The sequence below is a fragment of the Peromyscus leucopus genome, chromosome 5, assembly GCF_004664715.2.
Source record: "Peromyscus leucopus breed LL Stock chromosome 5, UCI_PerLeu_2.1, whole genome shotgun sequence".
NCBI lineage: Eukaryota > Metazoa > Chordata > Mammalia > Rodentia > Cricetidae > Peromyscus > Peromyscus leucopus.
The window spans coordinates 42,083,598-42,101,467 of NC_051067.1; the positions used below are offsets into that span (position 1 = coordinate 42,083,598).

The following is a 17,870-nucleotide window of genomic DNA, read 5'->3' on the forward strand; positions in this document are numbered from 1 at the left end:
CTCAGCTGATCCTGTTTCCTCAGACTGGAAGCCTCTAAGTCCTCATCCAAATGGATCTCAGCTGAACTGCTGCTCAGAAGCCTAAAAGCTTAACCAGGCTCTAGTTCCTGGTCCTCATGTCTTATATACCTTTCTGTTTCCTGCCATTACTCCCTGGGATTAAAGGCATGTGTCATCATGCCTGGCTATTTCCAGTGGGACATTGAACTCACAGAGACTCAGACAGATATCTACCTTCGGAATGTTAGGATTAAAGGTGTGTGCCAACATTTTCTGGCCTCTATGTCTGTCTAGTGGCTGTTCTGTTCTCTGACCTCAGATAAGTTTATTAAGGTGCACAATATATTGGGGGACACAATATCACCACAGAAATTGATCAAGGGGTGAAAATAAGGATGCTTAACTTTTACATTTTTTTCCATTTATTTAAACATAAAGTTGGTACTGGGAAATGATTCTATAGTTTAATATTGAAGTGTGTTAAAAACTATTAAGTAACAAAGGGAACAGAAATGAACTGCATATCCAAATCTTGCAAAACCTCAAATTTGGTGGAGAGTCCCTTTAGACTTATTCCTGTGGTTGGAAAGAGGCCCAGGATCCTTACTGCTACATTGCTTCATTTCAGTCAATGGTAAGAGATACAATTAAAAACAAAACAAAACAAAAAGCACAAATAAAGAGTAAATGGGAGAGTTGTGGAGAGGAATCTTCCCACATTTTATAACATACTGGGCACACTCTGGGCACTACATTAGGTTGTTGATGGGAGGCAGAAGGAGGTGGAGAGCTCTGTGCTTCTGTGAAAGAGCAGATGCCACCTGGTGCCTGGGCAGTGCCCTGCAGAGAAGAGAGGGGGTGACAGTACCATAAAAGCTTGTGCATTGGGTTGTACATCAGAAGCCCTGGATTTGTGATGACACTGTGTCCCTGTCTTCATGGAGGAGAGCTCAGATGTAATTGGGATGGAATAGGTGCAAGATTGAAATCACGGAGGGATGTGAATGAAAAGGGAGTTGGCGTGTAGTTACAATGATGACTAGCCTGGAGGTTAGAAACATTTGAAGGACAAATTGCTCGAAGTAAGAAGAGTCGGGCTGTGCTGAAAATTGAGCATGTCCTCCTGGTACTGAAACATTCTATGCAGGACTTTCAGTGGCATTGGTTTCCTGGAGATGTGACTGGCACTGTTAATAGTTAGTGATTTCAGTGTGGATGATTTCATTGTGTCTGGGCTAAAGTTTTTTCTGTTAAACAAGGGAGACATGGGGGCTGTCAGCCATGATGGCACTTCCTGAGCAGGTCTTTGGAAATGAGTGTTGTTATGGCCACAGGAAAATACTGGGTATATCTGGGTAGTTGGCAGTGAGAAATTGTACTACCCAGCAGTGACTCCTTGAATGAAGTCATGTTAGACTCCATATTCTCTGTAGGCCCTATATTTTAAATGGATGTAGTTTGAGAAGCTTTGACCTATTTTGAATTGGTATTTGGAATTTGAGTATATGAAGGACTTCATGGTTATTTCTCTGAAAGGTTTGCAGTCTGGTACATGGACAGAAGTTGTGTCTTCCCTAAGGTAATAGTTTTTCCATAAAATTTTGATCTGAGGCCCAGCATGGTACCCACAAGCCTTCAATCCCAGTATTTGGGAGGTATAATCAGGCTGATCTCTGTGAGTGTGAGGCCAACCTGGTCTACATAGTGAGTTCCAAACCATCCAAGGCTACATAGTGAGAGCCTGTCTCAAAATAAATAGACAGACGAACAAAGAAAATGCCCTACTATCACACACACACACACACACACACACACACACACACACACCAAAAAAAAAAAAACCTCCCTTAATTTCAGCTACATATATACATATCCACTGCAAAGGCATTTTCTGTGGATGCAATCTGTTTTCATCACAGGAAAATTAGTATTTAGAGAGATCACACAATATCCAGCCTCGGAGGATTGAGTATGAACAGTAGAAGCCAAGTAGAAATTGAATTTCACATCAACTGATTGATGGTTGCAGATAAATGCCTCTAAGATTAGAGCTCGCTGATGCCAAATGTATTGTTAATTGCATAAGAAGCATATGTCTTATGAAAAGTAATTTGATGTTTTAAGCTTGATTTCTCAATGCATTTTCTAGACTGTGATAAGTGAAATCAATACCATGGCAACCTGAAAGAACTTTGTATCTAACAGAGATTTGAGAGACACTTAGGGGCAAAGAAAGGCGGGTCTTTTTTGTTCTCCTGCACTTTTCTTTACGGGTTGAAATATGTGCACTTCATATACTGTTAAATTTTCTCGTGAGAGTCCCTTCCATGATGTTTTCTAGGACCCATGCGAATTTGGCACATTGACTGCTAGATGGAAGGCCAAAGCTATGTCTATAAATGCCACTTACATGTGCAAAGTCTGAGGTTTTCTGCAAGCAGGGTCTTGGTGACTGAAGATCGACATTGTGGTGGTCAAGTACAAGTGCTCTGCAGCCCAGAGTGACCCCAGTCAGATGGCTTCATTTGATCTATGACCTGGGAGGTCCCTTCCAAAACATTAAGAGGAATTTATTTTTTAAATAGTATTTTATTAATTCCTTCAAGATTTCATAGAGTGTATTTGGATCATATTCACCTGCCCTAACTCCTCCTAGATCCGCATCCCTACCACACACAACCTCTCATTCTCTCTGCATCTCCTCATCCAGTTCGGTTTGTGCTGGCCAAGTCCTCATGAGAGTAAGGTCTGCCTGGGAGTTTGACTAATATATCAGGGGTCACACCATTAGAGAAAGTTGACTCTGCCTTTCCCACCAGCTATCAAGTGCCAGTAGCACCTCAGCTAAGGGAAGGATTTCTTCCGTTTTGAGCTGGCCCAGGTCTTATGCATACAGTCACAGTCTCTGTGAGTTCATGGTGCATCTGTCTTGCTGTGTTCAGAAAACATCGTTTCCCTTAAGTCATCTACCACCTCTGGAATTTTTTTTTCAAGTTTATATTTTGATAAAAATCCACTCTTTTTTTCTTAACAAAGTAAAACTCCAGTATGTATTCAGCTATTCGTTTATTATGTGTGTTATTTGATAGATTCATCTTCTGTACTTGGATAGAGACTTGCCGTTCATGTTCTTTGCCACTCAAATTTATGGTCGGGATTTGTTTAAAAAGAGAAGCTATGTGCTGGGTGTGGTGGCACACACCTTTAATCCCAGCACTCAGGAGGCAGAGGCAGGTGGGTCTCTGTGAGTTTGAGGTCAGCCTGGTCTACAAAGCAAGTTCCAGGACAGTGAAGGCTGTAGAGAAACCCTGTCTTAGAGAGAGAGAGAGAGAGAGAGAGGGAGAGAGAGAGAGAGAGAGAGAGAGAGAGAGAGAGAGAGAGAGAGAGAGAGAGAGAGAGAGAAGAGAGAGGAGTGCCCCATCACACACTAATATTCCCTTTGTTTGTGGCATTCCTCTACCTTTATGCTTCCTTGATTATTTTGCTTTTAGGTGTTATCTTGCCCTCTGCTCTATGCCCCTGCCTTTGTCTTAGCAACCTCGGGCATCTGCCTTTGTGTGTCCGTCACTTTGAAGACCTTCCTCACCTTTGCCCTTCTGTTGACACTTGGCGTTATTTTTTGCTCTGAAGCCATTTGGTCCTGCCTCTCAGGGTTGTTGTTTAGCTTTTCTGGAGATTTCTTTTCCTCTATATGCCTGTGAAATGTACATGACACAGGGCTCTAACTGTGAACTTTTGCAGGCTTCATGAGTTTTCTGAATAACGACAGATCCCTACAATGAGCTAAGTGTTGGCCAGTCCTCAGGGAACAGGTTGCTAGTGAGTTCTGACACTTAGGAATTTCCTGTCTGGATCAACAAGAGAGGAGCACATGGTGTGGGGATGAAGAGACCAAGTCAGGCAGTTTTTATGTCACTTGAAATATACTTTGGTATGATAGATAGTGGGTACTGGACAGTGGTCAGTCTCCAATACAGATATGAGGCAAGTTTCTTGAAGGAAGTGTTATATCTTAGTATTCTTTTGCTGTGAAGAGATACCATGACCAAGGCAACTTTTATAAGCATTTAATTGGGAGCTTGCTTACACTTTCAGAGGGTTCGTCCATGATCAGCATGATGGGAAGCAGACAGACATGGTGCAGGAGCAGTAACTGAGAGCTTTACATCCTGATCTGCATGCAGCAGACACAGAGAGAGAATGTGAGACTGGGCCTGGTGTGAGCATCTGAAACCTCAAAGCTTACTCTCAGTGACACACCTCCTCCAATAAGGCCATGCCTCCTAATCCTTCCCAAATAGTTCCACTGACTGGGAACCAAACATTCAAATATATGAGCCTATAGGGACCATCTTCATTCAAACCACTACATGGTATTGATGGGGTGTTCCAGTTACTTTACACCTTTCTGTGACAAAATACCTTGACAAGAGCAGTTTGGTGGAGGGAGTGTTTATCTCAGCTGACAGTGCCATTGGACACAGTCCACTGTGACACGGGAGTCATGGTGGGAGGAGCTTAGTCGGGAGGTCACATTGCTGGAGTCAAGAAATGGGAGAGAAATGTTTGTCATCAGCTAGCTTCTGCCTTTTAGCCAGGCTAGGACCCGAGCCCAGGGAATGGTGTTGCCCACTCCTAGTGCGAGCATCCCTCCTCAGTTAACCTGATCAAGATAATCCCTCCACACACGTTGGTGTAATTCAACTTTCTGTCAAGCTGACAATATTAACCACCATACAAGGCGAAGGGAAGACCTGGGTGGGGTGTCAAATAAAGGGGAAATTGTGAGTGAGGTGTGACGGTGTGCGCTTTGTTCAGGGAGCCAACAAACGCTAAGATAGCACAGGTGAGATGGGAGCGGCATCGGCGGTCCTAGTCCAACAGGCAAAGTGGGGACAGGTCATTAGAGACCTTTGAAACCGTATTAAAGGTGCTTTTCCGGACCTAAACATTATTTCCAAGCAGATATAACAGTTTACAAACAACAAACCTAAACTTTTCTCAAGGGAATCAAGCAGAAATAATTATTTTAGAAAAAGCACTGCCTTGCCAGAAACCCAACATGAAGCTAGGGGCTAGTGAAGAAAGCCAGGGCTGGGCAGCAGGAGCTAAGGCCGTGAATATGCTGTGGAAAGAGAGCTTAGGAAGTGGAGAAGTTGTAGAAAAGTGATGTTAACCCAACCTAGGGTGCGGGTGTGGCAGTAGGGAGAAGCATTTCAGTTGCAGATAAAGTAAATTTGGCTATCTAAGGAAGAGGGGGACTTCTGGCTTGGGGGCCCTAGGGGAGAGGGGTGTCTTTGGCCATTTGGAGGCACCTGCACAAACCCCCTTTTTTTTCTTTTCCTGATCTGTGCCTTTGGACCATCTGCCTGAGTGTCTCTGTGAAGCAGTGACCTTGAGGTGCAGAGCTGAAACCCACAGGGCATGGCATCCTTTGTATTCTACCTTTTAAGGATTTGCACCTTCTTCAGTCTGTGCATCTGTATTATTGCCAAGCTCTCCTTCTACATCATCCCTGTGGCTTTTTCTCTCACTGCCCATCCTTTTCTCTCTGTCCTCTGAACTCCTATCTAATCCTTTGTTACAACAAAATTATGGCAGGCTACAAGTTAGCCAGGCAGATCTCCACCTGAGCATTTGTGATACCCTTATGCTTGAATGTTTCATGCCATCTGCCCGGTGGACAGCTTTCAAGGCAAAGCTCATCTTTAGATAACCCCCTGGCCCTCTCCCTGGAGGATATTATTGACCCTGCCCCTTGGACACTCAAATTGAATTCCTATGACCCTTTATAGTGTTAAATATATTTACCTGTGCTTTGTGCCTCCTGTAGTTGACTAAAATGAACTGCATGAGCAGACACCAAAGTTCACTTAAGTTCCCAACTATTGACCCAATGTCTAGTGCCTAGTAACTTCTAATAATTTCTTATTAATCAAGCAATTAAAGAATTATTTTGGCAACACAAAAAATGGACTCCATATTTGTTTGTTTGTTCTTTTTTTATATGCTTTTTGTTTCATTTTGTTTTGGTACTTTTTTGTCTTACTGTTTGCTTGATTTTCGTTTTCTCTTTTTTGAGAGATAGAGAAAGAACATGAAGTTGAGTGGGCAGGGAGGTGAGGTATATGTGGAAGGAGTTGGAGAAAGGGAAATAGTATGATCAAAATGTATTATATGAAGAAACTTTCTTAAGGAAAAAAGAATGGAATTTTCTTAGCTTTATTCTTTCTCTTTATCTGAAATTCATGGCCTTATAACTTATACTTATAGCCATACTTATAACACTTCTAAAGATATTGCTTGCCGCATGAATTTCTTGATGGGTGGCTAGGTTTCTTATGTAATACTTAAATAAACTGCAGTAACTGTGTTCTAGTGAAAGCTGTAGATTTAATTGAATTACCCCACAGTTGGATGGGCACAGAAGCTGAAAAAGAATTACAGATCTGAGCATCTCACTGTGTGTGGAGTGAAATCACCATGTGATTTCAGATATGAATCTTTCATCATATTATCAAATATTTGATTAACACCAAACAATGTTATTTCAAGGAATGAGAGAGCCTGGTGAAGGTGTCATAGCAGAGCATTCTTGATTGATCTTTTGTTTCAAAGTAGTGACATGAAAAGTAACACGAAGAAGCAATCTAAATATTCAGAACCTATTGGCAGTCATGAGACTGACCCTTGCAGAAATCAGGTGAGCTTTAAATATGCAACAATAAAAACCAAATACATGCAAATGAGATTCTTCTATGATTGCTTCTATATTGTCACAGAATACAAAAGATATTGTATTCTCTGGGCAGGGCACACATATGTCCTTAAATGCTAAAAGAAAGTTGAAGAAAATGCCCTTAAGAGTTACAATCATTCATTTATTGTCTCATTCACAAATATTTTCAAACACCTAGAAAACATGGTACCATGTTCAGAGGATGTGGTAGTAAGGAAAAAAGCTAATATCTAGCTCTAATATAGAAGAAATAATTATACACACACACACACACACACACACACACACACACACACACACACACACACACACACACGTGCACACATGCAGTAGGAATAATTACTTTCTATTTCGGAAATTCCTTGTTTCCTTTGGGGGTTTTAGATGTACACTATATTGAGAACCTCTAATAAGTCATAAAAACTCTGTTTGATAGCATGAAGTTTTTCCACAATGTGTGGAGCAGGCCAATATTTCCCAATTTTATGAAGTATTATACTGTTTAGCCATATCAGAATCATTGAAGACTTCCTCCTGTGACCTGACTTCCTGGAGAAACCAGGTGGTGGTTGGTCAGTGTGGAATAACACAGACCTAACCCTTTGTTCAGCTTCAGTGCTTGTAGGGCTATATCATAAATATGTTTCCCTAGTGAAACTGCTCCCTCACTGATTTATAGACTCTTACCAACAAAGGTGTTACTTAACGGAATTTATAAGATCTGGAGGCTTCCAGGAGCAAAATGAAATGTTAATCCTGGCAATGGTTTGTTCTTTACATAACCTGCAATCCTTTCTTTTATTGAGGTATAATTGGTCTACAAAAACAATTTGCATAATTAATGTATGCAATTTGGTGAAGTACCCTGCAATTCTTGTGCAATTCTTGCTTTATCATCTCTCCTAATTTATGACTAGCATTTTATCCACTGTAATATCATGGGCTACTAGGTGACTATAGTAGAAAATAATGAATTTCCTGATGAGGAATATAGAAATGCTTTAAAAAATAAGATTAATTATACCAGCTTCACGTAATTGCAGATCAGGGCATATATATGTTTCTAGTATTATACTAAATCAGAACAAAAATATTGATAATATGTCAAGTATGAGATTATGGGGAAAGATGGATATTTCTACTTAAGAATGAGTTTCTCAAGGTCTTTTTTTGTTAGAGCCATTTTTTTTCCAGAGATGAAATATGGAAAGTATGTCTATACTATTTAAAAATCTATAATGGGGTTTTTCTCTAGATCTACCAGACAGTGCTTTTTAAAAATTAGTTGGCAGGGTTAGGAATGGTGGCAAATCCCTGCTATCCTAGCACTTGAGAAGAAGAACCAATCTGGTCTCAGCTAGTGACACTGTCTCAAAAACATAAATAAATGAACGTAAGTAAGGGAGAGAAGAGAGAAGAAACAGAAGAGAAAGATGGGAGAGACTAGTTAGATACTGGTCTGAGGCTATGGAGACAGAAACTGCAGGGACTGCTCCTGAATGAGAAGTATGAGAAGTATGAGGCCTTGGAAGACATTGTGATCCCCTCACAATGTGCAGGATAATCACGGGGCTCTGCACCTCATCTTCTATCTGCATATCCCTCTGCTCTGCCAATTTTGCAAGGAAGCTTAAGTCAACTTTCCTTCCTGAGGGTCAGAGAGCTCCTGCACAATTATTGCAGTGAACACTTACTCAGTATCGGAGCTTGCTGGGAGGTATCTGCAAGGTTTTTGTTGATTGCTCGCCACACTGTTCTGCAGTTGGTACTTTTGGTATTTATGCTTGAGGGAACGGACACAGAGAGGGCCTGCCCAGGGTCACAGAGCTAGAGATGTACCAGAGCTCAACTTCTAAAAATTATGATTTTAAATTTTATTTTTATTAAACTATAGTAATTTCACTTCTCCTCCCCCCTCCAGCCCCTCCCATATCCCTCTACCCTAAAATTAATAGCTTATTTTCTTTGATTATTGTTATATGTGTGTGTATAAACATACCTATGTATATATGTACATACATATATAAAACATACAATGTAGCTATCACCCTCATCAAAGAAACTTCACTCTACAGCACATGGAAACCATCACAGAAAACCCCAACTGGACACAGTGCAGAGATTAATGCAAACAGTCAATGCACAATGCAGTTTCACAGCAGACATTGTGATACTCTGGCTCTTGTAATCTTTCTGTCTACTCTTCTAGGATGTTCTCTGAGCTATAGATGCAGGAGCTGTATCTATTGGGGCTGCGATCCCCATGATCTGTTGATCTCTGCACTGAGTCCAGTTGAGGTTTTCTGTGATAGTTTCCATGTGATACAGAGTGAAGCTTCTTTGATGAGGGTGATAGCTACATTTATCTCTGAGTATAAGGATAAGATTTAGAATGTAGTTAGGGATTATGCTGGTCTAGCAAAGAGGCAGCAGTAGATTCTTTTCTGTGGTCCATGGCCTCACTAGCCCTGGGAAGCTGACTAGGTTTCCAGTACCAACCATGACTTCCCTTCTGTTGAGTGAGCCTGAAATACAATTAGACAGCTGTTGGTTGCCACTGACTCGTGAGTGCCACTTCTTGTACTTGCCATGCCATTGTCGTGGTCTGTAGGTATTGCAGCTGGGTAGGACTACTTCATTTCTTCCCTCTCTCGGCAAGCCAGACCAAGAAAGAGGCTTTCAGGTCAAATCCAAGTGGAGCCATCCAAGTGTGTGGTCTTCATTTCTCTTTACAGCTGGATGGTATTCTGTTGTGCATATGTATCACATTTTCATTATCATCCACCTGTTAAAGGACGTGTGGGTTGTTTTCTCTCCTGGCTATTGTGAATAGGGCAGCAATGAAGATGGCCAAGTGAGCAACTGTGGAGTATGATGTTGAGTCCTTTGGGTATATGGGGTAGTATAGCTGGGCTATACGGTAGAATGGAAGATTTACTCTAAGTTTTCTGAGGATTCCCATACCGATTTCCAGAGTGGCTGCACCAATTACATGTGGATAATCTGGTTTTTTTAGGGGCTGGAAGATTTTCATGGAGCTTTCAGCTATACTTCAGGTGAACCCTTCAGATGCACTCTGCCCCACCAGTCCCGTATTTTCTGAGGGAAGGGAATTCGATTTTCCTGGAAGCAGTTCTTATTCTCCTTTTATTAATCAGTCGCCTAGACTTCTTACTCTATTCTGTTTGGCTTCTTTTTGCTTTCTACATCTGCTTGATACTCTTACTTATCTTGGTGGCCATCGATAAGAATCGCCTTCAGCTGACTGAACTTCTCAGCCCGTTTCTGGTAACTGGAGGTCTTAATCTGATGGTACTGACTGTACCCTTTGCCACTACTCAGGTAGCGCTGAATAGATCTTAGTCTTCTCTATGTTTGCTCTTCCCCATCCTAGTCAACTCCCAGAGACCAGGACTTCATCTTGTCCTGGATGTTTATTCCTTTTCTGAAAATAAAGGGCTTAACCCCAGGCCCTTGTGATGAGGGAAGCGGGGGGTGGGTAGTTATGCTTCACAGTTTTTCCTGCTATAAAATTTGAAAGGGAAGAAAGAACACCGTCTACTCAGTGTAAAATTTCTGGCTTGTGTTCTGAGGGCTGTGAGCACCAGCAGCCCCCTGGCGGCTGTAAGAAACAGAAAAGCATAGTCGCTGTCCAGCAGCCCATCCTGCAAGGAAGCAGGATCTAGTATAGTAGTCCACGTGCGCTAAGGCGGGTGCGGGTGGAGGCGATGCTGACTCTTCAAAGTGAATTAAGGAACTTTTCACATTTCCAAGGGGGAAATTGGCAGTTTTCCAAGCAGCATAATTACAGGACAGTGTGTAATATGTAATTAAACTTAACTATGAAGCAAATGATTGGAATACAGCTTGCTGGAGCATCATTTTTTTGTTCCCATAGCTCTGACAGATCTTCCCCTCCCCTTGTCCCTGAAGCAGCTTCAGCAGCAATTGCTCCTAATTTTTTTTTAAAATAAAATTATATGTTGCCAGTTAAACACACAGTTTCGTGTAAAGGAACCTTTTTCATTTGAGTGACATGTTCCTTCTAGGTGATGAGGGACAAAGATTCAGCTGAGAATAGCAGGGACCCCTCAGCAGAGCCTTGCAGGGACTTTTAAAAATGATTCCTTGTTTAATAATTCATGTAAATACTTTATTCCTGCCTCTTCTTATTTTCATTCTTTCTCTGACCAAGGTCCGTGGCTCAGAGGCTTGTTTTTTGTGTACAGATTTTTTAAAATTTTTTTTTCATGCTTTAAAAATAGCAGCATTAATTTCGTTGATTGTGAATACGCAAGCTGTTACTGCCAAACAATCGGGACCCCTTGAGAGTGTGAATGCATGTGATTAGATTTACTAATCGGGCTGGAAAGCACAAATTCTGACTTCCAAAGCCAAAGATTTGAATGGAATGCTTCAGTCCTTAGGATGAGATCATTGTTAAACATGGGCCTGGCTAATTTCATAGGACTGGTCCTTTGGGGACAGAGGGCAGACACACAGGGACACACTGCTGGGCGCAACAGATATAGGGTGTCATTAGACCACCTGCCAGCTCCTGTCCCACCTGCTTTTCTGTTCCTTCTTCACAGTGTCTGGGATGTCAGTAGTTCTGTTTGAACATGGGTATGTCCCTGATTGATTTAGTCGTTTTTGGTTCCAGACCAAGCTGAGCTACAAGTTCAGAGTTTTTCACTCAGTTTCATGCAGGGTCTTCTGGTTAATTTTAAAGCAATGGGAAGGACTGGCATGGTGCTTACATACATTTACCATGTGGGAGGCCCTGGGTTAAACCTACAGTAGCAAACGGAAAGAGTAGACTTTAAATTATTGGTGTGTTAGCCGAAAAAAAATCTCACTGTGTGATGAACGATGTGTAGTTGGCACATTACAAACCCAAGTCCATTGTGGCTTATAAGCTATAGAAGGTTTATGTGTGGCTGCCACCTGTATGGCCCTGTTGGCATTAGCTGTTGCTTCTCAGGGGCTGCTGTGGTTTTTCCGCCTCAGGTCGAGTTCTTATTTCTGCACATCTGTTCTCCGCGTTGAGTCCACCTTGTCTGTTTTCTTTCCTTACATGGTGATTTAAGTAAAGGTTTATTAGCTCCCTCCTTTGTGACAAGCCCTGCTTCTTTCCGCTGTGCTTATGAAGCTCCTTTCTGCAGGTGTATGTCCATCTGCGTGGCCAGTGCAGAGCTGCCTCAGGGCCTGCATCTTCTTCCTCCTGCATGGCACCCACTGATGTGGTTGTAGCTGCAGTGCAGGAGCTCAGAGAGTAAAAGCCTGCTCCTGCCTTTTCCGTGGAGAGGGCAAGGTCCCATAGAGAGATAGGAGGCTTCCAGTCCTTCCTGACTTTGCTGTTTCTCACTGATGGCCTTTGCAGTTGGACAGTTTTAGGTTTAGAGAAGAACTGCTGTCCTGTTACCTTGCTGGAATTGCCCAGCAGTTGCAGGGAGTTTTGCTTTGAGCAATCATGCCATCTGCGAACAAATGCAGAAAGAGTGTTTGTTCCTTCCTAATCTGTAGCAGTTTTTCTTTTTATTACCTTATTTCATTCCTAGACTACCAGTAAGATACTGAATAGGAATGGTGGGGGGATATTGTATCTAATTTTAAGGACAAAGTGATGGGTGTCCCACCTTTAAGTGTGATATTAGCTGTTGTTGTTTTCTTATATATTCTTTACAAGATTGATAAAATTTCCTTCTGTTTTTAAGTTCATGAGACTTTTGTCATGGTTGGGTGTTATATGTTGTTTAGTGCTTTTTTTGTATTTATTGGTATTAGTATATCTTGAACTTGTTAATACTATGGTTTATATCAATTGATTTTCAGTTAATTGTGATGTATGATTCTTTTTATTCACATTTAGATTATACTGAATGTTTTATAGTTCCTTTGTTGATATAATGTCATTGTGCTTTACATTGCATAAAATGCACTTTGCATATGATGGACATCACCACAGAGGTCAGGAGTGGCGAGCTGTTTCCCCCTCATGTTTACTGTTTTAGCCACCCACTTCTTCCCCACTCTCATCCTCTTCTTTATTGTGGTGATCCCCAATGTGTCCCCCATATCTCTGATTTTGTGATTTTAAAGAATGTCAAGTAGGTGGAGTCGTGAGCATTTAGTGTTGGGGCTAGATTTCTGCGCTGGGCACAATTCTCTAAAGTGTGCAGGTTATCTGCAACAAAAATGTTCTCTTTTGTTTTTCCTAAGTAATGTTCAATGGATTCGTATGACACAGTTTGTTTTACTGTTTGCTCATTGACAAACATGATTCATTTGTGGTTTGGACTATTGTGAATAAAACCACTATGAATATTGTATACAGCTGTCTGTGTGAACATTGAGTTCCCAGTTCCCTATGTTAAATGCTTATGGAGAAATTTTGCATCTATGTTAAAAGAATGGCTGATCTTAAGACCCCCTTCTTTGCCATGCCTTTGATTTTGGTGTTAGGGTGATTTGCCCTCCTAAGAGAGTTTAGGAAGGAGTTCTTTGCTTCTGTCCTCTGGAATAAATTGTAAGGAATCAGTTCATATCATTCCTTAGCTGTTTAATAAAATTCACCAATGAAACCATCTGTGCCTGATGCTTCCTGTTTGGGAAGTTACTAATTATTGATTAAATTTCTTTAATAGACCTGGACGTACTCAGATGATCTGTTTTGGTACATTGTGTCATTCAAGGAATTAGTCCTTTCCTCTAAATTGTTGACTGTGTGAGCATAGAGCTATCTGTGAGATTCTGTTATTGGCTCCTTTTTCATTTTCAGTGTCTGTACATTGTTTTGTCTCCTTTTTCCTTAGGTTAGTTATTATGTAGTAATTGTTCTTGATTGTAACAAAGAGTCAACTTGATTTCCTTGGTATTTCTCTATTGTGTTTGTTTTCAATTTCATAGATTTCTACTCCTACTTGTATTCCTTCCTTTGGGTTTTAATTTTTCTACTCCCCCCCCCCCATGGTGAAACTGTAGAAGTTGCTGTTTCTCCTGCAGGATTTTGGCTTAGCTAAACCTCTTTGGGACTTGTGTCGTGGGAGTGATTATGCTTTGTTTTACTATACCTTCCTGGTGTCTTGAAAATCTCCATCTCAAGGTGATTCTTCATTGCAATAAGAACTGTTAGCTGAATGTCACCATCCAGTTCTGTTAGCTTTACCCTCAAACAATGCTCACAGCTGACTTTTATACACATCCATCACACTGCTAAAATAATGCATCCCATCAGCTCCCTCTCCTAAAGTCCTGTAACAACTCACTGGTTGGCTCTAACTGCTTCCCGATTTCCTCTCCTTATCTGCTTTTCAACATGTTAATCCCACATTGAAATATAGTGAGATCCTTCCAAGCCTGGCCAAACGTTCCTTCCATGCTCACGACTGTTAGTGGTTCCCTCCTAATACAGAGCACAATCTAGAACACTCACTGGCGCGCACCTACATCTGTTATGTCCTTTCCTTCGTGAGTACAACAGAGATGTCAACTCCCCCAAGATGGGGCACTGACACCAGCATAGATTCTGCTAAAATCCAATGTAGTGAACCAATGAGCTTGGCGGTGTTTACAGGAGTAGGGGTGAGGAGTTGTATACAGGAGCACAGATGACTCAAAAGCAACTGTGTCAGCAAAAGGCTCATCCCAGCATGGGTAATGAGTCATGGAAGCTGCAGCCCTGGAGTTGTCTACACGGCTTGGGGACGTCTGGACTGGTCAGCACCCCCTTTCTCCGCAGTTGTTCCGGCCTGCTGCCGTGGGTCTCAGGATCCTTGTCAGTTCCCCCTTCCCCAGGCTTGTGAGGTTAGGTTTCTTCCCGAGCTTGCCCTCCTCCCTCTACGAGGGGACGTTTGGATTCTGAGGAGATTGCTACACAGCAGCATTCTTGGCTCTGTCTTTGTGTCCCCTACTTCTGTCCCACTCAGCTCCAGACCCTGGTACTTCGTATTTGTCATTTGGAGCTCACAGAATTAAATAATCACAAGCTGGGTGGCTTCAACATCAGAGATTTGTTTCCTCACAGCTCTCAAGGTTGGAAGTGTAGGATCAAGGTTTCAGCAGGGCTCGTTTCTCCTGGGGTCTCTCTCTGTCACTGGTGTATAGATAGTTGCCCTCCTGCTGCTTCTTTGCCTAATTATTACTCAGGGAAGGTATATCCCAGTGTCCGTTCTTGTATGAACACCAAGACTAACATCTCACGTGGATGTCCTCATTCCCCAATTCCTTGCTTACTAGTCTTCTCTCCAAATGTACTATGTGCTCAGGCAGAGTCTTAGGGCTGTTAGATGTAAATGGAGAGGCACAGTCCACTCTACAGCATCCTTGCTGACCTTGAGTGTGCCACTGACTGCCCTGTTGGCGTTCTCCTGGCCTTTTCTCTTGTGCATCTGTGCCCTAGTTAGGCAAGTAGTTCACTCCCTGAGTTCCTGTGCTGTCAGAGATGTCAGAGAATCGCATAGAAATTCCATTCCCTTGCTCTCTGTTCACTCCTCCTCCTTTGTTTTTCTACAAGTCGGGTGCTTTTATTTTCTTTCTCGGTATTTATTGTTCATTTCATTTTCTAGTGGCCCTCATGAACCTGGAAGCCCCATGACGGGGGGATGGGGGGGGTGGGGGGGTGGCGTGTAGAGAGGATCTCAGCCGGCAGTGTCAGTCACCATTGCAGCCCAGAGCAGGGGACTTAGCTCCTGTTTATAAATGAGTGCCTGAACCAAATCCGGGGCAGCCCCTCCCAGAAAGTCTTGGTGTCATGCCTCCTGGGGGGTTTACCCTCGGGAAGGAAGTGGTGGAAACAGGTTTCTATCTGGAGCTGTACTCTCCCTGGCTGCACCTGCCCTTCTGGCCTGTGTCGCTCTTGGCATGGGGACCAAAGAGAGAGCTCTGTTGGTGTGCTGCACGATGGCCTTGCCCCAGATATGCTGGCCCTCATTCTGGGTGACTCACTGCTGACTTCCATTTCTGAATTGTGCTCATGTGACCGTGTAATACTGGGCCAGCCAGTATCAGCAACCTGCCTGACAAATCAGAGGTCATTTGGTACTGGTGTTATAAAATATAAGTGGTAATATTCCCCCCCCAATCCTATTATATCCGTTAAAAATAGCTCCCCTACCTTAGGAACTGTGAAATAGACCTATTATACCCAGGAGTGCGTGATATTGCCGGGTAATTTTATTTTTACATTGGCCTTAATTTTTATCAAATTTTGTTCTGCATTGATACAACGTAAGATTCTAAAATTTAGTATATAGTCAAAAATTATGAGCAGTATTTTCATATATTTTTATTTTTTTATTTTTTTTTTTTTATTTTTATTTTTTTTTGGTTTTTCGAGACAGGGTTTCTCTGTGTAGCTTTGCGCCTTTCCTGGAACTCGCTTTGGAGACCAGGCTGGCCTCGAACTCACAGAGATCCGCCTGGCTCTGCCTCCCGAGTGCTGGGATTAAAGGCGTGCGCCACCACCGCCCGGCTCATATATTTTTAAAAACAAGTCAAACAATTTTAGTTACAGATGTAATGTTGTTAGTAACTAACTTCAGTTTAGCTGGTTGATCCTGTGCTCTTCTGTAGCAAGGGCTCTTAGAATCTAGGTCCCTGGTAGATGCCATGTATACCTGTATTCGTCAGGATTCTCTAGAGCAGGACCAAAAGAATGAACATATAGTAAAAGAAGGTTATTATTAGATTCACTCTGGAGAGGCTGAGAACTTGGTAGTTGCTGAGTCCATGAAGTTGGTGGATGCCTGAGCAGCCCCAGTGTGCTGCTGAGGGACTGGAGAACTCCTGGAGAGCCGCTGATCTTCAGTCCAAGCATGAAGCCCAGAGAAGCTGGCTTCTGACCAGCAAAGAATGAAGCAGCAGAAACAGCAACGACAGAGGAGCCAGACAGCAAGACAAGAAGGCAAAGAAAGTGTTTCCCTTGGACGTTTTGTCTGGACTGCCCCTGGAGGATGTGGCCCAGATGTAGGGCAGGTGTTTCCACTTTAGTTAATGTAAGAAAATCCCACACTAACGTGCCCAGTGGCTTGTCTCTTAGTTGATTCTGACCAAGCTGACAAGCATGATTAACCTGCAGAGCATCTGTCTATAAATTTGCTATTACCAACCACAAGGAAGTGGCCTGGCTGATCTTTCAGTTTTTTTAATTGTGATGCTCCTGTACCACAGGACCCTTGCTCATGCAGGGAAGAAGGAATCTGCCTTGATGAGCAGGTGAGACTGTCACATGGCTGAGGCAAGTGGCAAGGCATTAACAATGTGTAACCGCTGGGGAAGATTGCTATTATTAGGTGAGGTGCATAATGTGAGGAATGTTAGCAGGGGCATGTCCTGACCTCAGGCCTGGGGGCAACACCAGATCCCATATCCAGTGCTGTATAAGCAGGTGCACATCAGGCAGTATGACCTCTTGGCCATGGTAGCAGGCTTAACCACATTAGAGGTTGTTTTTTGTTTGTTTGTTTTCTAATGTATTTATTTTTGGTGAGTCTTTAAAGAAAGGATCTGAAAAAAATGAAGCAATTTTGTTACAGGACTCTGATGCTTGCCTTCCCTACTATCTCCATATCTGCACTCTTAATTTTGTGGGCTTCCCAGGAACCAAAAGAAGACCGCCTCTCTGTAATGCCAGTGTGTGGCAGATTGCAGCTACTGGGTTCTTTCCTGAGGGCACTTGAGTGGCTCCAGGTGCTTTCTGGGAAAGCCACGGGTATCCATTACCTCGGTCTGCTGCACTCTCTTCCCCTGCACATCGGTCTTCAGAGAGTCTCATCCTTCAGGGAGGAATTAGGAGAACTCTCCCCACTCACCCAGTTCTTTAGGAATTTCTTGACTGTTTTCGCTCTTCACCAAAAAGGGCAGTCTTAAGGCCAGGAAAGCAGAATGGGCACAGGGATGATTTCCAACTATAACAGGGGCTGTGATACCTAAGTCCTCCCCAGTGAGTGTGGAGGGGCAGGAAAGCCCATGGGCCATCTTCTCCTAGGAAGCAAGTGAGTTTCACTGCCTGGTGGGGATCAGTATCTGAGTGTCTTTTCACGGATTATGACTACCCCAACCTCACTCACTGTGATTCCCATGGTATCCTTTGTGGGTGGTTGGGTGCTACTGTGGAGGCAGCAGGTGGGAC

The 17,870-nt window shown here is 42.7% G+C and overlaps 1 protein-coding gene across 1 annotated transcript in view; it reads left to right on the top strand.

The window, feature by feature from the left end:
• Elmo1 (engulfment and cell motility 1) overlaps positions 1-17,870 on the top strand; it is a 434,336-nt gene that overhangs the window by 163,068 nt on the left and 253,398 nt on the right.